Source organism: Myripristis murdjan, chromosome 2 (genome assembly GCF_902150065.1).
Source record: "Myripristis murdjan chromosome 2, fMyrMur1.1, whole genome shotgun sequence".
In the NCBI taxonomy this organism is placed as follows: Eukaryota; Metazoa; Chordata; class Actinopteri; order Holocentriformes; family Holocentridae; genus Myripristis; species Myripristis murdjan.
In genome coordinates this window covers 12,312,568-12,335,000 of record NC_043981.1, presented here as the reverse complement: position 1 = coordinate 12,335,000, position 22,433 = coordinate 12,312,568, and the positions used below count along the sequence as shown (strand labels likewise).

At 43.9% G+C, this 22,433-nt stretch overlaps 1 long non-coding RNA gene across 1 annotated transcript in view; it reads left to right on the top strand.

The window, feature by feature from the left end:
- LOC115370229 (uncharacterized) overlaps positions 1-22,433 on the top strand; it is a 50,430-nt gene that overhangs the window by 8,325 nt on the left and 19,672 nt on the right. Inside the window, exon 2 of the long non-coding RNA XR_003929229.1 lies at positions 10,960-10,992. This is a non-coding gene — a long non-coding RNA (uncharacterized LOC115370229). The remainder of the gene's footprint in view (positions 1-10,959; positions 10,993-22,433) is intronic.

Genomic DNA, 22,433 nt, shown 5'->3' with positions numbered 1-22,433 from the left:
GCTTGTGTTTTTGCAGAATTGGGTTTTCGATTTGGCAAACGAGTGTCAGGTCTTTGCCACTGCGCCTCAGCCGCCAGTGTTGGTGTGTAAACAACTGATTAAAGCTGTAATCTCATTTGAGATATGGGTAACAATTTGTAATCTCACTGAGTCACTTATCCCAACAATGCTCTTTAATTGAATCAACCTGGATTTAATCAAGTCGAGGTGAACTGAGTGTGACAGGCCCGGACGGATTAATAGTGTGTGTTTTCGAGAGGGGTAAACGAGGCGGCGAGGATGTGAAGAAAAAAGTATGAAGGAGGGAGAGAGAGAGAAAGAGAGAGATGTAGGCTGTGAGGTGAGGAGAACCGTCTGAGAGCAGCGACGGACCGACTGTGCGAGAGCGAGCGAGGAAAGCAGGGCGGAAAAAAAAATAATAATTGAAACCCAGAATTAAGGAACACTCGACATATACGGCGAACAAATCTGGCGAACCGGGATTCAATAAAACCCGATTACAGCAGCTTTCAGCTCCGCCACCACCTCTGTAATAGGACTGATTTCCACCGCGTCTTCAAACCATTTTTTTTTTTTTGCAGCCTATTGCAGACTAATGAAGCAAAAATCTGGCTGACTTACTGCCCTGCGGCGCTTTATTCAGCCCGTATTCCATTACCACAACACATAACAGGGCTTTGAGAAGGTTTTCACTACATATTACATATTTCAAGGGTAATTCGGGTGCCAGTTTTAACCTATTGTGGCCTTGGCTTTGTGTTTCTGTTTTTTTTTTTTTTGCTTCACTCAGACGTGCTTTTGGTTTCCAGATGTGGAACCACTTTCCTCAAAGTAGTTTTGTTCATGGCTCATTGCTGGTCAATAAATTCGATGGATAGTGTGTGTGTGTGCTTGGATGCCTTATTTAAAAAAAAAAAAAAAACTCACCACAGGCAAAATATATGGTTGAGAAACACTTGCTTTAGCTTACTGTGCTGTTTAGACCCGGCATATTGTGTTTCTCAAGGCCAGGAAACAGATTCCAAATTACACTTTGTGCAATATGGCAGTGACCGAGCGAATTCCTCACGTATCCGAGCGCAGTTTGCAGTTTTGAGCGGCTGCATGTGCACGGCATCCGGACTCCAGGTATATCTCAGGCATTTTTTGGGGCGTATTTTTTTTTGTCTGAGCCGCTTTCCCACGGCGCGGCCCTCCACCGGTGTCCAGTTTCAGGTGGCTCGGCTGTTTCCCAAAACGTGAGCGCCGGGAGCCATACCGGGACACACCAGGATCAGTTAAATTCCCGGCATTCCTCACATAGTCCCTTTGAGGGGGGAAAGCAAATAGAGCGGGAGGGGGGGTGTGTGTGGTGTGTGTTTAAAAGCCCACCCTCTCACACCTCCACACAGTCTGAGGAGGGGAAACAGAGTCGCTATTATCACACGCTGACAATGGCACCACGCAGGGTCGGGGTCGCTTCCCTTTCAGTTGTCTCAGTTCACGGGGTGAATTCTCTCTAAAAAGGAAATTCACATGTAAAGAAAGAGGTGAGGATGACTGCTCTGCCAGTGTCATGCAAATTGCAGCTCCAATTTAGAGTCTCAATTGACTGACGTGAAAGTAAATTGGCCACAATCCTGCAGCCACAGTGTCCCGACTCGGATTTTTTTTGTTGTTTTTTACAGTAGAAATGCCCCTGCAGGTCACACTTGATGGATTTCTGATCATCTGTAAACCTGGCTTTCATTTAAATCTGATTTCCACGAATCCAGGAAAGCCACCGTCTTATTTTAGGCGCATCATTTTCACCTTCTCGTTCACCACGACGACGTCGAAAACCACCTGAAATCCTTTAAGAGCACGAGTGATTCTCGTAAGGTCATCATGAATCTACAACTAAAGCAGCACATTAGCAAACACCTATTTAAAAAAAAATTTCAAGTCTGTATTTTTGGTTTCAGTAAACACAGAGAACTTGAGCGAAGCGCTAAATGGAGTGATCTGCGCTGAACTGAGGCTGTTTATGCCTCTCTACCATCTTTTGGGTTCAAAGTTTTCAGGGGAGAGGAGGATTCAACAAAGAAGGAGCCGTAATGCGGCAAATCGAGCGCGTGAGAAGAGCTGATCCTCCGAGGAGAGGTAATTCAGTGGTTAGTGTCTGTCCACAGAGAAAACATTGATTTTGTTCTTTGGGACGGCATCTTCAAAGTCCATCTCTAAAACATCCTTCAGAAAGACGCATTATCTGTTTGAATTGTGTATAGAAATTACCGAGGAGTAGACTATTTTCAGTTTTTCTCGGCTGAATCGAACACATTTCTCTCAAATGTGGTCCGTGCTCACAAAGGAGTCACCACAGCTGTCTAAAATCCTTGGTAACTTTGAAAAAACGGAGCCAACATTGTGATCGTTTCCACAGAAATTAGAAAACTAACCACATATACAATAGCATGGGTTGATGTTGTGTTTTCTTGTTGTTTTGTTTTTTTTTAAAAGCAAGTTCTGATTTGTCAAATTCATCACCGCTTCTGCCTCCTTGCTGTATCGCACACACACAAAAAAGTCAGACAAATGTGTTTGTCAAAATGCCAGATCGCACAATCGCCCAAATTTCTGAATACCCTGAATGTGAACCTGTGAAATGTTACATATTTTAGTATTTCCCAAACTGTGAGGTTCAGACATTTTGATTAACTGTCAGGAAAAAAAAAAACAAATTAGGAATTCAAATTCCATAAAACCAGATAATGGAAAGAGAGCGTGGAGCCTCCTGATAAACATGTTTTATCATCAGCGTGCTTGTGTGACGAGGCCAGATTGGAACGTATCGTCTTATCAATAAGATGAGTGTCGTTTTGATGTCAGTATTTTTTTGGGCTTTTATAAAGATGTGATCTGAAAGGAAAGCAGCTCTTCATTATGCAGCGGAGCGAGGCTGCCATGCGAAATGAGAGTCTGTTCGGATGGCTGTGTTTTGCCAACATGAACCTGAGTTCGGGGACGCGTCGAATCAATTAAGAAAAACTAATTTATACAATGAATTCATGCTTATCTTAATAAATAATAATCACCAACCACTGTTTTTTTCATATCAACCAATGCCTGTTTGTCTTTTGCTGATTGGTGTAGCCCGAGTGTTTCAGCCGAAATCCAGTCCACGAGCGTTTTTACATTTGCATGCAGCGTCAGCTGAACCTTTCCTGGGAAAAATCCTCCACCACGCAGGAAGTCATGCGTTTTACATTTCCAGTCGCTGCAGCAGCACTTTGTTTGAAGTGAATCACAGACCAACTGGGTGGTTAGCGAGAGCAGCGACAGCCACCGGAGAAAAAGAGCGCCACCCATGGAAATTCAAACTCCATTCACAGGAAATCCAAAGTCATTGTCACATGTTAGGCAGTTTTTAGACGATCAGCTGTACATAGAGAAAGTTGGAGGACATTTTGGTGAAAATTAGATTGTAGCTTGTTGCCTACTTTACTATGAAAGGAAAGAGGTGTCATTTATGTTTTAACAACGTTTCGCTCATGAGTTATCGATCCAGGACGTTTGAATCTGTGAATTTATCTCCAACTTTACCGAAATGCGTCGGGGCAAAGCATGCAGGAGGCAGGACACACAGCCCCTCGCTCGCTGTGTGTATAGTATGTGTGGATGATTTGTGTTCACACCTACATCTCCTCCAGCTGATGTCGATGTACGTACCGGTGCCTGGTCCATGTGTGAAAGGGGCTCAAGAAAAAAAAAAAAGACATCATCGTCCCGCGCACACTGTTTGATTGACAGGTGATCTCTGGAAGTGCAGTGTCGAAACACTGCAGTGATGAACGCTTCGCACCAAAGATCCTGCCAGAATCAATAAACCAGAAACAACTGCAGATTACCTTCTTAAACAGACATTAGCACTTTGAGAATGCCATATATAGAGATGAGAAACGGTTTTCTTTTTTTTTTTTTGTAATTAATATTTTTTATTGAGTCTTCCAAGGACAAGCATACAGACATATATACATACATACACAGCAATATGACAAGACAAATAATAAAACAAATACCACAAAGGAAAGGGAGGCAAAATAACTACAATACAATTAAAGAAAAAAGTATATTTATAAAAAGTATATAGGCTATGGATAAAAGGGGGAGGCTGTGTTAACTATGGAAACAAGTGTTTGTGTATTTCTATGAATAAGGGGGAGCCAAGTCTAGTATCTATCTTTACGGGTTGTCAAGGTATTGAATAAATTTTTCCCATTTTAGGTAATATCTTTCTATCCTTCCCAAAAGAGAGTAGGATATCTTTTCATATGCAGCTACTTTAGTGAGCAGGTTATGCCAGTCAGTGATAGAGGGTGTGTAAGCTGACTTCCATTGTTGGACAAGCAGTCTCCTGCCCAGCATGACGGCAGTATGGACCCATGGAATGGATGGGTCTCCGAGCAGAAATAAATGAATGCAAAAGGGAACATCCAGCCCAGCAATTCTTTGGATATGGTCATGAACTGATGTCCAGAAGTCTTTTACTTTAGGGCAGTGCCACAGGACATGAGTTAGCGTAGGCTACCCTCACCAGAACACTTCCAGCACCCGGAGTCGTTTTTAAGCTTAGCCCTATATAATTTAGATGGTGTCCAATGCAGCCTATTAATGAGCTTGAACTGAATTAACCTAGTTGAGAAACTGTTTTCTAAGTTTGATTACAGTTGATAGCAAGAAGAAACGGGAATTTTGAAAAACAAAAGGAAATACTAAATGGTTTGGTAAATGGTTTGAGCAGGGCCACTGCCTTGCTCAATGGCATGTCCGCAGTCACTGCTGAGGGACAGAAGAGGTTTATTCATTCGCTATCCAACGCCCAGACAGTCACATGCTGCTCATAGCAGTGCACATAATGGTTATTGGTTGGTGTACCATTTGTGTATGTCAGGCATTCCAGCACAGCAGCCATATGTGTGTGTGTGTGTGTGTGTGTGTGTGTGAAAGCACATTCCGCATGCCTGCATTACAAGCCTCAATTGCAGCAGAGACAAACAAAAACTCGTCAACACAATTAATCTGAAAACATAATGTAACCTAAACATCTGTTAGCCAGTCTGGTCGGTTTCTCGGCGAGTCTCGTCAAAACTTTTCCATAAAATCACCAGCGAGGGAGAAGCAGACACAATTCTGATAGCTATTTAATCAGAGCGCACACAAACAAACACATATCTGTCTCGGAGAAGTTTAAAGTGACACCCACTCATCACCTTGTCTGTTATTCTCTTCTTCCCCCTAGTGGCGAGGTGCGAGCATTACAGCAGCTTGTGGTATTTCCATCAAGGTTGTTGCTGTGCAGTTTAATGCCTGCAGAATAGCAAGCAGTCTGAGGACAAACATTATGCGCAAGCAATTAGATGTGTTTGTTTTATCTCTGCTTGGTGTACCAGATGGGTGGGGTTTGCCACAAAGGAAAGTAGAATGAGTGCAATCCTCCATGAGCGTGTGAACATCACTTCAGACTACTTAATTAAATGAAATCACGACACTTGTCCCGATGCAGTCAACGCCACACATGAAGCATTTTTCCAAAAGAAAAGCGAGGAAAAGCACCGAGCATTACTTGCAAATAGTGTTTGAGTCAGATTTTGTGGCGGATCAGAGTGTATTGATCGAATGTGGAGACCTGACCAGAGGCACAGGCATGATTCATGACTGCCTTGGGAGTTGATTGGAAAGAGTCTGCCTCCCTCTAGTGTCTGTACTGCAAAGGGGAGGAACACAGTTGTCTCTCAAAGGACTCTGTCGGGTCAGTGGCGAATGAAATTCACTGTAATACACACATGCAGTTTTAATCCAAGGTGAAGATAGACGGAGAAAAAGATTATTCTCACATCTTCAGGGCTTCTGTGTGGCAAAACTGCACCATGTCTCCTCACCTTGTCGCTGTTAGTGGATCTGTAATTAGGTCTGCTCTGTTATGCTTCATGTTTTGGTGTTTATGTGCTCCAGATATAAAAATCTGATTCTAGATTCACGATATCTTTCAAAAATCCCTGCTCTCAATCAACCAAAGTAATGAGAATTTTTCAAGATTGCTGAAAGCGCAACCCCTTACATTACCTTGTTACTGGGAAAACTAATTTAATTGTAGTAATTTGAGTAAAAGTAATTATTTCCAACACTGCTGTTTGCTATTTAAAGTCATTGATTTGAAATGATTGGTCTTCACCTAAATGTTGAAGGGGGCTTAGCTTTCCATCCACTGCCACTGGAGGGCAATATACATCTTTACAACTCAGCTTCCCCTCGTCTTCCTTCCTCTCTCTCTCTCTCTGTGCTGGAGATCTCCACCTCTGATCATATTAAGCCTCTGCTCTTCACATACACCGATAATCACTGGATAGGCTACTCTCTGGAACAAAGTCCCCGCACATGCCGGCCAAATACAAACCAGCAGCGGAGGCAAAAACAAAGACCCTATGCTCGACTTCAAATCACAAGCACGTGGGCCTCGCTTTACGTTTCGGGCGACTCCAAACAGGTGCAGCAATGCAGATACGAGCCGCACTGAGACACAGGCCCTGGTCAAATGGGGTAAATTAGATGTAGGGGTACTTTGCGAGGCGACAAAGCAACTTTCATCGGTTTGGTGTCGTGAGTGCGATTGTGCTCTCGACTTTACAGCCCACAGGATGCACTTGAGTCATTTTAATTCACACCAGGCAAAGATGTGCCGAGCCAGGCATCTCACAAAACACTCTGCCGCTGAAACTTTCCCCCAGTGTTGATGCTAATAGAGACTGATGGTGCTGGATGTTTAGTACCTCCTTTCTCCTTTAATTGCCTTTCTCAGATGTCAGAGTGGCATCTTTACGAGTGAAGATTATCAGGACCCAAGCAACTGGCAAGTATCGCCTGCCTTTATCCCTGCCAGTGCGGAGAAAAGCTAAAGAGACTATAGCTAATCCTGCTCTTAAAGCTTGCTTTGATGCCGTACGTTTTATTTCAGCATAATTTGGTTTGTTCCTAGGCTAGACGGTTTGTTCTGGACCGAGGGATCCGCAACTTCTACCGTGCTTTTAGGAGTCAACAACATAAAACCTTGGCTGCTTGCGAGCTGCTCCCCTCTCCACATGGATGCAACACAAGCGCAGGATGAAATTTAAGATATTTATCTAGCCGTAATTTGGTTTATTTTATTTATTTAACCTGGGCACGTTAACTGAGAGCACACTCTTATTTACAGGAACAGCCTTGGGGAGTCGCTGCAGGGAGGGGTTACACACATACACACATTCACACCTGGGAGCTGCCCGGCACAATCACAGCCTCATACGCTCTGCCAGCGAGCGGCTCCACTGCAGCAGCTGGAGGTTTGGAGGTATTCCTGGTGGAGCTGCAGCGACGGTACGGGACGGGACACTGGTGCTTTTTACTTGGCCCACTAAGACTCTCCTCGGGGTTTCAACAAGTTCACCGTTCTGACCGTGCGCCTCCCACCACTGCTGCCTCAGCATGCACAAAACATCAAGAATTTAGCAGATGCTGTGGAGTGTGACTAACAGAGAATGAGCAGGCAGCGGTGCAGGGCCTTCACTGGAAACAATGTCCAACTTAAAGAGGAATTCGGCATTGTATTAACTCTTTGCAGTCTGTAAACACAACTTTGGCCGCTCCTCCATGGCTAAGATTTTCATAGCTTCCTATTGGACGTCGTGCTCTCGATTGATGGCTCTGCATGCTATGATTGGCTGGGAGCTACACACTTCCTGTCCAAAGCCCAGCGCCTTAAACACTCCTGAGCAAAATAAGAAAATAGGAAAATCCTTCTCATTCTGCCTTTAAGTCTTGTTATTATTAAAGCTGTGTAAAAGTACAATGATGTGCCCAATTTCAGTAACTTGCCTCAAAAATACTCACCAAAATACACCTGTTGTTATTGAACTCTACCTTAAACAACATCAAGATATCAATTAACATAAAAAAAAAAAAGAGTTTCTGACCCCTTGAAGTATAATCTTTATTGACCTCTACTGGTGGTCAGTAGGAATTACAACAACACTCCTGTTTACACAAGTCTCTGCTCTCAATCTGCTAATGGAACTGACATAAACAGTAAGGTCAGATGTAAAACTATGTGAGTGACCCAGCTAGCAAAATTAGAGCACAGATCCTGCAGAGTCATCTGAAGAAGAGGCAATGTCACAATGTCAAATGTCGTAAAAACAATACTGCTTTTTTTATTTTTTCCATTTGCGTATTTGGCTTGAGAATCGGTTGCCGTTTGTATCTGAGGTCTTTTATTTATCTATCAATCCACCCATCAAATTCCCACTGATACACTTTGGTCATTTTGTGGTAGGAGGGCATAAAAACCTTTCATACGTGTAGAAAATTCTCACTCCAAATGAGATTTATCTGTCACAGAAAAGTCTAGGCCTCCTTTTCTTTGAGCAGCGCTGATGGTGCGAAAATGAATTCTGTAACACCCGGCGGGACGGATTTTTCCCCAGCCGATTTGAGCGCTGTATCGCACATTTGGGACAGAGAGGTGAACTGAGTCCACACGGGCCCACGTGGTTCGACACATGGCAGTTTTGTGGCTAGTTAGAGTCCCCGTGCCAAGAGTTTCCAATAAACATCCCATAAATGTCAGCAGGTCTACACCAACATGCCACTGGCCAGCTATGATATTCAGCACGCAAAATGTTAAGTCTCAAAGCTTCTTTGCTCGTTTCCTTGCCCCACGGATTCATGGTGATTATATTTTTCCGCGCTCATTGTAAAGTATCTGATTATGATACTGCATATTTGGTTTGTATGCATGTTGCATCACCGGTTTAGTCTGGTGGGTGCTTGAGGTTTTTCAAGATGGAGCGTGGCTGAATGCGCGGCAGCCTTAGGTGAAAATTGATTCGCAATACTTTCTCTGGTTTGTGTTGTTTACACAGGGTGGGGTTTGCCACATAGGAAAATATTACAAGTTAAAATAACCCCAGAAGAGAATTTGAGGCTCTATTAACAGCGAAACCCCACCGCTCTGGTACAACACGCAGATTAGAACAAACACTATTTGCTGTCGGTGTTTGACTCGGGCCTGGTAGACAGCCGACCACACGACCTAGTCACAGTGTCAGTCTGTGGCCAGTTGCAGTCCCTGGACAATCGTAACCATAGTAGTTTTCCTATAAAAGTCACCAATGAAAACAGACAACCCAAGCGGGAGCTGCGGCGCTGTCGGCCTCAAACCTCAACTCGGCTGCTGCTGTGAGAAATACGGCAAAGCCACACTCATAAAAGTCAAGCCTCTCATATAATGTGACAGACTGAATGTAAACAAAACAAAGATGAAACACAGAGCGCTGGCTCCAGCCCCGAGTGTTTTCTCTTTATTGCGAGAAAAGAAAGATATGTCAGGGATAAGGAAGCTGAAGTCATGCAGTTGGAGCTCGTGTGTGCAGCAACTGCAAGTGGGTGGTTTCTGTCCAGCAGGATCGACTTGTCAATATACCAGAGGCCGCTTTTCCTACAGCTTTATTTATGCACATGAATTACTGCAAGTTCCCATGAAGATCGCTGCATGGGTAAACAAAAGGAGATTTATTTTGTGATGAACCGGTTTTATTTACTTTTTTTGGACTTTCCCGTCAACCTGCCCCGTCTGCGTCTGCTCCGGCGAGGCCTCGTTCACATCAGCATCTCTGGGAAAGGCGACACTATTAACCGGAGTGACTCGTGTTTTTTGTCCACGTGCACACACAAATTTAACAGATTGAGAACGCTTGTGTGCATGAATCAGTTGCAGGAGTCACTCTCTTTAAAGATTTTAGCAATATACAGCAACGTTTGTGAGAATGTAATGAATAATGAAACAGAGAGAGGAATTTTGTTTGGCGTCCAACCAAGTTTATTCACAATCTGCCATAACATTACTCTTCTTCTTCACTTATCGATTTCCGGTGCACAACTGCACGGTTATGTCAATTTGCGTCAGCTACCGATCGTCACGTACCGTTCCAGAGTCAGGATTCAACGCCAGCGGCTGTTGCTCCTGTCAAGAATCACACATGTGACGTTGTGTTCAGGCTTCAGGAGACAAAACAAAAAAAAAAGTGTAAATTCATTTTCCGTGGAGGCCGGCGTCATGAAGCGAGAAACGGACACACGATGCTGCGTGACGGAGCAGGCTTCAACTTCTTCGTCTTACACTGCAGCTGCGTGGCTGCAAGTGCGGCCTTCACATCAGGTCTCAATAAAATCGATTTGTTGCTGAAAAGACAAGAGAGCAAAAAGGAAGATGATCCTGTACATCGTTCACATTATAAACTGTTAGGCAGTATCTATTCTCTATGTAATCCCATGGACTGTATACACAGCTGCTTTTATTCATATGTACTGTATGTGTGCACTTGTCTGTGTGTGTGTGTGTGTGTGTGTGTGTGTGTGTGTGTGTGCAGTGCAGGGTCATGTGAGCCCAACTCATTGTTTTGGCCTCACAGGCTGAAACAGCTGTAGATTGTTAAGGTCGGCCTTGCATTATAGCGGAGCAGAGGGAGAACAGAAAAAGGGATGGGAGCGGGGTCACTGGGATGCCGAGATGTGCGTGTGTGTGTGTGTGTTTGTGTGCGCGCGTGTGTGTGTGTGTTTGGGTGGGGGTCTCATAAACACAGCGCTTGGCCTACATTCAGCACAGAACCAATAAAACACTGACTGTGTTATTTTGCTTCCTAATCATTCCCTAGTGGTGCTCAGCCTGCACACGCACACACACACACACACACACACACATGTTCTTCCACCTCCACTCCATTATCACCTGGGTCTCATCGACAGACCTGTCAGACGCGATGACTCCTCTCCCAGAGACTAGCCTCAACCTCAATAGGTGGCGTGGCGTGTTATGGCTATGACTAATTGCTGGGATTGTGTGTTAATGTAATGCAGATAAACCGCGTCAACACCGTTTTTCATTCACACTCAGTTTTTTATGTTTTACAGGAACGCAAATACGCTTCACCAGACAGGGCGGGGGTACGTTTTACGGGCTTTTGTCAAAACAAAAATAAATCCTAATGTATCTCTGGTTGGATTTGTTGTGTGTCTAAGTGAGGGGGGGTTTGTTTTTGTGGTTATAAAATGGGAGTACCAGGTGCAGGGAGGAAAGGAATAGGAAATGTGTGTGTGTGTGTGTGTGCAGATTATGTATTGGGAGTGCAGAAGACTGGGTCAAACAGTCCACTTTTTTACAATTTTTTGTTCTCAGCCCACTTCAGCGCCACACGTGCTGGTTTTACCCTATAGGGAAATCGAATACGTGCTAGAAAAGAGATCAAACAATCATGAAAAAAAAGTATTGGAAAGTCGAGTTAATTTTCTGTTATTTACAACTCAGCTGACTCGCTTTGATGTGGCAAACTCCACCCGTCTGCCACACAAACAGGTTAAAACCAGAGACTGAAAAAAAAAAAAAAAACGGCCTCAGTGAACGTGACCTCGCTCCCCGGCTCGATTCATTCGAAGCTCGAGGATTGTTTACGGGCACGGCCGTGTTGTCACGTCTTGTGGCCGGAGATTCATACTCATAAATGATGAATTAAAAGGGATCCAGCCACTGCTGCGGTGTAATTTATGTGAGTGAGCATCGAGCGTTATAGCCCGGGCCGTGCGGAGGTCCTGGCGCGCGGCCGTATCCGTGGTTTTGAAAATGCAACTGCACTCCAATGCTCTTACTCTCCCCAGTGTTTGCCCAAGCCGAGTTACAACCACACAAATAACACAAATAAATCATATGCCAAGGATCAGATCAGCGGTGGTGTTTACAAACGGGCTGACACTGATCCGGCTTTATTATTACAATAGAAGTGTCAGAGAATGCTGGAATAAGTCTCCATCGAGTCGGTTTGACTTGTGCTGATAATTGAATCACACTGTAACCTTATAGCAGGGAGGGTTATGGCAGCTTCCATCCAGCACAGACATAATTTTGCTATTTTTGTATATCATAGAATCCAATTAAATAGTGTAAAATTGGGATTCCCAAAAGAACTGGACTGCAGAATCCTTTGAAAGTCTGTCAGTACAGGAAAATGTTGAGTATTATGATGCTTCTTAAACCGGAACAGTTATTGCACGTACACAATTGTATTTTTTAGGCTTTATTTTTGTTAGTATTACAGGTGGCTTCAACCTATCTTTAATTTTTTTGCAGAGAGCGGTGTATTTTTTGTTGGCTTTAGCAGATTTTGCCTGGTGTATATGCTGTGTTGTTGTAGATGGAGGTGAATTTATTTCTGGTAATTGCGCTGGTAGTTTTGGGTCTGAGCGTGCATCCATGCCCAGGGGCCCAGTGTCTCCTACTCCGCCTGTACTGGTCCCAGTGACTTGCATGGAGTTAGTTCAACAGCACTCGTTCACTGGCTTCAGAATGTATCTGTGTTGCTGGCCGCTTAAAACAAACACGAACATTTATTGGTGCCGATTATTTGAACCAGATCCTCTTGGATGCTCAGCTTCGTCTTGATTCCAGCAGAAATAAAAACCCCCTTTGTTTTCTGCTGCTGAGGAGTTTTTAGCGAAGGGAGGACGAGCACGTTGTGTGTGAGGTCAGAAACGCACCGGCTGTGGTCGAGGATGTGATGTTCTGTGCTCCGAGACAGCGGCTTGGGTCAGATCGACTTGTCCTGACCGTTTTCTCCTCCTCTTGAAGGAACACTTGAAACGAGTCAAATGAATTTGATTCATGCAGTGTTGCGTACACAGCGACTCAGGCTGTTTAAATAATGTCAGCGATACAGCCCATGTTTCTCCTCGCTCTTCTCTCCTCTCTGACTGTACATCTTTGCAGAACTGCCGCTTTCTTGTCTTTTTTTTAATTTTTTTTTTTTTTTAATTTAAATACAGCAGTTAGGCCTTTTATGCTCAGATTATATACACAGTGCAGTCAGGTAGGATCAAGTCACACAGCGATTGAGCCAAAGACAGCAGCTGATACGAGATACATTCATCTGTAAAGCTTCATGGCTTAGACGTTTTGTGTCCCACTGATTTTTGCCTTCCAAGATAGTATCTTTAACCTTAGCAAGTTCTTTCACATTCCTGTTTTCACATTTCTCATATTACACACATAGCAGTGAGTGTAAAAGGCTTGATTTAAGGTTGTGCTTTTGGTCTATTTTGAAGTAAAATTTAAAAAGCACTCCCACACAGAAAAGAAAGTGTGAAATTTCCACCATGTGAGAACAAGGAATGCTCCTTTTTTCTCTTAAAGTGCAGTCTCCTAAGCGACACACTTTAGTTACTGTAGCTATGAAATCTGCACTTTCATGTTTTAAATATTTTCCAAAGGCGAAGTCATTTTGACAAAACCAATTAAAATAATTTGTTTTATAACACTGATAGGAAATAACGGAGGAAGCTGCATGCCTAGACGCACATCATGTTAATAATGGTGTGTATCTTTAATTTTTATTGGCTCAGCTGTAAGCGACCTGGCACACACACACAAACACACATGTATACACACAGATGTGCACATAGACAAAAAGACACACAAAGTCCACCTCATTAGGACAAATGTTTGGGGTCATGGGAAGTTTACAGTTTGTCTGATGAGTCAGGCTTTTCCTCAGCTGCATATTTTTGGGCCTCCTTCGATTCAGGCTCTGCAGAGAGAGAGAGAGAGAGAGAGAGAAAAAGAATGAAAAGCAAACAACAAAGAGGCAAATAAAGACGGAGGAAAGGGAAGGAGAGAGGAAAAATAATGTTGAGTGTTGAGCAGCTAAATATTGTAGTGAAAGTTAAGGAGGCTAAGTTGACTCTTATAAAGTCTGAAGGGGTTGAAACATCGTGGAGTGGTTAACATTTCCCATTGTGTCTTCTCATGATTACACCTGGTGAGATAATTTACGGACTGAAACTAAAACAGAATGTGTTTCCATGTTCAGTTTTAGTGCCTCCCTGGCAGTTGCTTGGCATGTGCCGAGTCGGGGCTCCTGGCACAGCTTCACTTATTTCCAACTTGCATGGAGAAAGGAGAGCGTCTAAGGAGGTCAGAGCTCCAGCAGCAACACTTGGAGTTTATAAAACAACTTTACACTTTTGATCATTTTGACCAACTGCCTCCGAGCCATATTAACTCCAGATTAGAGCCAGATTAACTATTATTATTAAAACAAATATTTTCTATTCTATTTTCTATTCTATTCTATTTCTATTCTATTCTATTTCTATTTATTTTCTAATCAAGTTAGCATCTTCTAATAATTGTCATTGAAAAACCAACAAGGTAATTTGGTGCAATCTATAACATTTTACATTAAACAATATTATTTCTGTGTATTAGAATTAGTATTAAGATTAATATAATCACCATAAATGAATGAGTCCATCAAAAAGAAGCGCAGATTTAGTGGGAAATCAGCTGAATTGCTTTATGGCACAGAGGGAAGTTGCTCTACAGCACAGAATAGGAAGAGGGTGTTCTTCTGGTGTGAATAGAGCTAAATAGAGCTCGTCACAGCGGCAGAAAATGTGAGTGAGTGGAAAGCCGGTGCAAAATTCACGAGCATACATATTGATCCTCTTTGGTAAAGTGAGAAAGCAAACGCACGCAGGGCGATGCCAGGCCGGGGAGGAACGTTTCTGAGAAATGTGGTCCTAGTTACCTCTGGTGTGAGATAGACGCTTCCAGTCATCGTCACCAATGGTCTCATCATTTCTTTACGGTAATTTAATCAAGTTATTGTGAGTCATTTGAAGTTGATGTATTAATATTAAAAAACCCCACTTGTGGCATCTTTAATAGCGTTTCAGACGAGTTGCTCTCATTACCAATAATGTGACCCCATTTGAGGTGAGCAGTAACTCACAGGAGGAGCAGCGTTAATGCCTTGCAGTACACCCACTATGGAAAGTTCCGGTTGGGAATTTCCAGTGAAGACGGCGTGGCCCGACTACAAGCTTGGCACACCGAGGCTGGTTTTTGCTCCATGCCCACATAACTGACCTACAAACGTGTGTGAAATTTACACATGCGGTGAATGTGACCTGCAGTGAAAGATGGAAATGTGCGCCTGGCCTTGTTTTTTTCCCCCCCAGATTTCACCATCTAGAAGAATAAATACTGCGCTAATTCACCGTTTCGATGTGTGAATGACAGCGTGTATTAATCACCAAGCTGGATCCACGTGTGGGCAGACCTTTTGGTCCGGATCCAGTCAAAAAAAGCACTACCTGCCACAGAAGAATGACTCTTTACCACATGTTTTGAAGTAATCCTCGTACGGCTAAAAAACATGATGCTTAATCAGTGACAGGCCCCGTCTGCAGCCTGAAATATGGCGCTCTGTGCTCTGTTCTGCTGACCTGATTTCTCAGAACGGAGATCGTCGTCGCTCACTGCCTGTGTTTACACGCAAAGCATATCGGATAGTGGTTCAAATCCCTGTTGAAGTCATGTTTGAGTTAAGCTCTTTATATACATCTTCTGGCCACAAATAGGCCAGTCTATATGAACCGGCTGAACGCTCCAAAAATCGCTATGGAAACATGGCAAACGTGAAACGGGACACCATGTTTATGTGCCTCAGTATCCCGACTGTTATCACTAAATCCGAAAATATCCCAGCACTTTAAGGTTTCTCATGATCGGCTTGTGGGTTTATGTGGTAAATAGGACAAGGCCATTTACATGTGCTGACAGAAAAGCGGAACACTTGACTGTCCTGAATGATATCAGAATATTAATGTGCGTTGCGAATGTTCGCACTGACTTCCAGTGGAACAATGATGTCCTCAGTGCCAGGATGGCTTTTGGGAAGCCCGGGTTTGGGGCTCTGGCAGCAGGGATCGTCTATTTCTGTCTGGCCTCTCTCGGGAGGAAGGTGCCGGTGACTTTCCACCCTGAAATGAGACCAGTCAGCGTTAGCGGAGTGCTGCGCTCCCGCTGCGTGACAGCGTCAGTCCGACCAAAGTAAACAACGCCCGCTGTGGAAGTGTAACTAAAGGAGAGACGGGGTCCAGCCTGTGGATGACTGCAACTCCTGTGTGATCACGAAGCACCTAGAATAGAGCACCGATATAATGGCCACATTCATTCATTCACTTACTCAGATATTCATTCATTCATTCATGCACATGCATGCACATACTTGTAGATTGTTTTAAGCTGCTTGAAGTCCCAGATGGGTGGGGTTTCCTGCACCAGAGAAATTAAGGCAAGCTGCCAGAGACTGCAAAGTTTCCTAAACTGGCTTTCAAATACTTCGATGTGATTGCTGAAATGTTTCTGGCGTGCACAGGCACATACACACAAACCCTTAGGAGAAAAATCTATCTTTATCAATTGAAGGACCTTCCATTGGCCACGTTTATTCCATTCATTCCCCAACACTCACCGAAATGCCTGACCCTAAGCCTGTTCTCTGGTGTTGTCTATTCTGGCACTAAAACATCAACAGAATGAAACATGTCTTCAACTCACCAGCATGTATACAACCATGCAGCTGGAGTGGAAGTCCCGTTTAGCACAATGTGGAATTGCACACAATCATTGTGGTTTTGGCAGTTTAGTGTAGCAAAAGCAACCTAGGAGTCGTGTGGACAACATCGCTCAATGCAACATGGCTATTTGTCACTTGTCATTTTGGAGCGCTGTCTGTCTGGCCTGTTCAATATTATAAAATAACTCATAAAAGGAAGAACTTACCTTACAGGAAGAAGGGAGAAAAGCCTGTGCCCATGGAGTGCTATATCCAGTGGAGCCTCTGTCCATGCCAAACCTTAAATCTCATCCAAATTCTAATGGTAACCCAAAATCCTATTGGTAACCCTAAAATAACCCCTTGAAGAAGTGAGTACTAACCAAAATGTCCTCACTTGACAAAAATGTCCTCACTCTGAGGGTCAAAAACTTAAACTGGCACGTACATGACCACATGCGCACACACACACACACACACACACACACACACACACACACACACTTCTTTTGACTTCCCTCCCACCGCTTGGTACCTCCATCATCTGACCACAAAAGCAAAACCCCTACTCTCTGGGAACAAATCTATCTTGAGATTCAGCATGATTTATGATTGTACTGACAAAAGTCCACAATTGCGCGGCCCTGTCCAGACACACACACACACACACACACACACACACACACACGCTACTTCAGTATGTATGGATATTTGCATACGAGCAGGAGTTGACATGAGAGGCAGGAAAACTTTCTCCCCCCCTAAACACCTCTTAGGGAACAAATACATTGTTGATTTATTACAGTGGAACTGAACTTGACATAGTTCAGGCCGTAGCAAAGTGTGTGTGTGTGTGTGTGTGTGTGGTATGCATGCTTGCACGTGCATACGGCTGTTTGTATGCGTATGTCCTGTGATGATCTATCGCTCTACTTTCGCAAAGCATATGGCAAGAGGAGGGATCTGGCAAGTCGCTGCAATTAGGCCAATATCCCACTCGGCTCACTTCAAAGAAACCGTCTGCATAGCCAGAGGAAAAAGCTATGAGTCAGTTGTCAAGCCCGTAAGAAGGAGCAGTGCGCCGTACGAGTTCACTGAAAAAGGCCTAAAGTGAAAATTTTCCTGCATACCTGTATGCATTCTTGCAAAAGCGAGCGTGCAGCAGGCTGTGCGGTGTGGTGCGATGGCGGTGGCGGGGGCGGCCGGGGGTTTTTTGGGGGCAGCGTTTTGCCAATTTGGGAGATTTGATGAATTCCTCTCAACCACTTCTCCACTTCATGTTTTTGCTCCTTTCCGGACCATTTCACACACTGACAAGCTGCCCTGTGGTTCGGAGGAGTGGGTGAGCGGGTGCGGCTGGACGGCGGTTGAGCGTTAAGTGTGTGTGCTTGTGTTTGTCTGGGTGTTTCTGGGCCAAGGAGTGTTTCAGTGCATGTGTGTGTGCGTGTATGCATGTGTGTATGCCGTTCTGGCTACTGTGAGCATGTAAAGGCGATAGTATAAGTGAGATTAAACTGGACTTGGCGTGAAATTAAAATCATGTGGCATCACTGACCAACTGACGGCGGATTGGTTAGCAGGAGGGGAGCGAGCAAAGCCAAAATGACACTTTGTTTTGATTGTAGAACGGCCATTTTCCCTGCAAAAATGACGAATTTCAATACATGTTTCTACTGCACTGCTGGTTTAAGTTTCTACCCCGTGCATTTGAGCCAAAATGCATTTCTATCTGTGTGCGTGTGTGTGGCCAGAGTGTATAAAGGAGTGTATTTGTACCTCTGCCTCGTCTCATTGCGCATACTTGCCTGTCTGCACTGTGGTTTTTCACAGCATCACCCAGTCAGACGAAACCTTAGCATGTGAAAAAAACATCCTCAAATTCAAAATGTTAAATCCTCATTTATTCCAAAGGGCTCCTGAGGCTCGAGGACATTTTCAGCCTTTTCATTTCGAACCAGCGCACTGTTTGCTGTGAGTCAGTGGTGACTAGGTTGAGAGATGGCTGTATTCTGCATGCCTCATAAAAACAGCTGGCTGAGTGCCATGACGTGGACAAAAACAAAAGGTTTCTGGTTTGATCCCAGCTGTTGACACGGGGATGTCCTCCATCTGTCAGCTGCTGGCTAGACGGTGGTTTGTGTGCCTGCTAACGTCCATGAGCAAGGCACTCAACCCTGACCTCCTTCATGAAAAGCATATTGTGAGGGGATTTCTTGTGTGCGTGGGTATTTAGCGGGGTGTATTCCAAAAGACAAATTCCAGTCGCTTTGTGTAAATCGACTTATAAAACTGATCTCAATCTTTAATCTCGTTTGACGCTGCACAAGGCAACTGTGCACGTGTTGGCTCCAAAGGAAATCATAAAACATTATCAGTAAAATGCACAAAACATAAAAAAGGAGTGGAGCTTTCTTTAGTGGCAGTTCTCACTCTCTTATGTTTGTCACTTCCTGTTGGTGAAGGGTTACAGTAAGCGCTGACCACCTGATCTTGCAAGATAACTTTTAACTTGCGAGGACATCTGGGCAAAGCGTCATTGGAATCCTTTTGATGCACTATGACCGTGGTTACGGTGATGACGACGGCGTGTTTGAAAAATTTGAAAAGAAAAATAATATTGAGAGAGTTAGTGTTATAGTGCAGCATGTAAAAACTGTAAGAGGTAGCTAGCTTTAACACCATGGATACGCTTGCTTTTTACCATCCTAGTTGCTGCTTCGCTGTGGCGCTCTCACAGTATGTGGTTCGTTTATCTGATTGGATGACTTAGCTAACTGTAAACAGATGGCTGATCCAATCAGCTGTGTGTTTTGCCCGTTGCTGCCGTCGCTATTCCAATTGGTTTGGATCCAACAGCGCCCAGACTCTTTGTCGTGTAGTTAATGACAAAAAACAAAATCACAGCGTGGGTTCGTGATTATCATTTATCATTTAGGGTTCAAAAGGCGGGGGGTGTTTTTACATAAAATTCCTGCGTGGTGCGTTAAAATAACACACATTCCAAAAAACGAAATTCTTTCTGTACATGCAGCCTTCCTTCAAATCCTGTTTTGAACTGGCCAATCAAGCCGGAACAATATCTGTGCGCCGACACGGGCGAGTGAGCCGCACTCTGAAGCAGCTCTTTGTACTGTCAGTGTATACCACAGCTTTGCTATTCATACCTGGTGGCCTGAGGCGTATACGGAGAAGCCCTGAACATGTTGAGTGGATGTGTGTGTGTGTCTGGGTTGGGGATACTGTATTTATCCTGCTCTAACCACACTGTTGATCCTCTGCCAAGTGGGTCAGTCTCGCTGGAGCAGCCACACATTGGCGAAGCTGTATAGGAAGAAAGTGGAGTGCAGGGAAGGAGGTGAGGAAAAAAGAAAGGGGAGAAAGGGGGGAGAAGCTGGGTCACTGTGGTTGGATGGATGAGTCCAGAAAGAGGAGAGGCCTAGTGGGTGTTTTGGATATGTTTATTCACCCCCATTCCTCTGGGAAAGCCTCCCCACTTTCCTCGAAATCTGCTTGCATTTTATAGATTTGAAAAAGGGGGCTGAGGGGCAAAACAAGGCCGTGGTGCAAAAACAATTGCACGTCGCTGAGGTAGGCATTTTTTGGAAAGTGGAAATGTCTTCTGTGTGTGTATGGATGTGCATGTGGATTTACTGTGTGTCTGTGAGCGCATATGCCTGTGTGTGTGTGTGTGCGTGTGTGTGTATTTGTGAGTGTTCATGCTTCCTTCTTAACCACTAACAGACCTGGCCCAGATGTGAATCTGTGTGAACCAGCTGGACAGTTTTCGGGCTTCAGAGGTGGTCAGGGCCAAGTCTGGGTAAATAAAACTAGTTCATATTCTTTAGTGCTCCTACACACGTGATTGGACAGAAATGCATATGCACGTGCACACACACACACACACACACACAAACACACACACAATCTGCAATATCATCCTTTATTGTTTTATGTGTAAACATATTAAGGGCATGCTTGATATATAGGCCAACCAGCCTCTTAAGATATTCAAACTACACAATAATCTGGCAGACTGCTGAAATTTGGGCTTAGTCTGTCAACAGATTTAGGGTAAGACTTTGAAAAAGGAAAAGAAATGCAATATAATCTTCCCAAAAATGAACATGCCCCAATTTTTGAGCTTCAATTAAACAGTTGCAATGGAAGGAAATATTAGGAGGGGCCAAAAACAATAACATACGCATTGTTTGAGTTGGTCTGGTCATGGACTGAATAACGCTGGAAATCTGATTAGCCGCTGGGTTGGATTGGACCGAACGCTGAGACAACAGCAGCAAATTTATGAGAACCAAAACAAAAGTAGAGAGACATGCAAGCCATGTGGGCTGCTACCAGTCACTTTTAGGCCTGTTAGCAATACAAAGTAGTAATTCTTACCATTTTACAATCAGTTGTCAGCAGAGACAGCCAAATGTAAAACTTATCATCGATAACATGGCAAATAAAAATACAAAACAGATGTGTAGATCTGATTCACCAGCAGTCTAACATGCTTTTCCCACCGCACGCTGCAGGAGTGTATCGACCCTGTTCTGTCCCGGACGGTGCGACTGCTGGATCACCTGAGCGAGCCAGGAATATTGTACACACCTCAGTGAGTGACTCAGTCTCCACTGTTGAAAACACTCATTTTGTTTGCTGATCGGTGTGTGTCCTTGCATATACGCAGATATATAATGATGTATTCAGTTATGGATTACATGATTTCAGTATTTATAGCGACCTTACAGTTGGCAAAAATGGTCCCATCTACTTCCCATGGCAACATGACACGCAAAGCTCAATCTCATGCAATTTGGTGCTTATTTTGTTTGTGTAACCTTTATTAAACCAGGCAAGCTATTAAGAACAAATTCTTTCTCACACTGTCAGCCTGGCAAAAGGCAAAGCCTCTTGAGGGGAGGAGTCAGAGGCTAAAAGAAAAATAAAAATGTTAAAAAGACAGTAGGACTAATCCTAAATGTTTCCAACACCCGTCATTTACATGAATTCAGAAACAAGCCTGCAGTCGAGCACACAAACATGAGCCGGTGCATTACATGTGACAAGCATTTCATACCAAAAAACATGCATCACATAAAAAGCATGCAGTCTAGCGCACAAACAGTGTGTAGGTAGCAAGCAGACAACAGCATCAAGCAGTGCAGCAACAAGAGCAGCCAACACAAGCAGTAAGAAACAGGCAGAGTGAAACAGCAGCAGCCAGAGAGCCAGGATGTGCAAGGGACAAACACCAAGCAGCAGACAGACAGACAGAGGTTAGGGAATAATAGTGCATCTGCATTTGAGAGTGTAAAGAGAGTGTAAAGTGAAAGCTGATTAACATGCACGCTTGCAAAATATGATTTTTGACTTTTCAGTGATGCAGTGTTGCTTTGGAGTTGCATCCATTGCCTAGCCTGCTGTTTTGGCCTGCAGGGGCCAGGGGGTTAGGATTAAGGTTAGGAGAAGGGTTGCAAAAACTTCATATTTAGGTAAAATAAATAAATAGATAAAATTGAATCATGTACAGACTTCTGGTAGAGCCTGCTGGTACGCCGGGTTCTCTGGCTCTGATACTGGCACACAAGACGGGGTGGCATGTTTTGCCGACTGTCCATCAATCACCATCTGTCAAGCCTGCAGAGAGACACTGCAGCAGTGTCAGTCAGGCTAAATCAAGCTCTCCTAGACTGTAGACTGTAGACACAGGCGATGCACAGGGCTAAGTCAGAGAAAGCTGAGAGAGAGCCAAATCCTAAACTGACAACGGGAAACAGTGACAAAACTCTGCGATAATGTGAAACAGAAAAAATACAACTGTGAATAATGCTATACACTGACATACACTGAAATGAAAGTTCAGAGCAATGTTAATTCCTCCGAAAAGACCAAACACTATGTTCACCAACTGCAACTTGTGTAGCTCGCTGATGTGTTTTGCCGCAGATACAACCTTCGGCAAAAAAAAAAAAAAAAAGAAAAAAAAAAAAA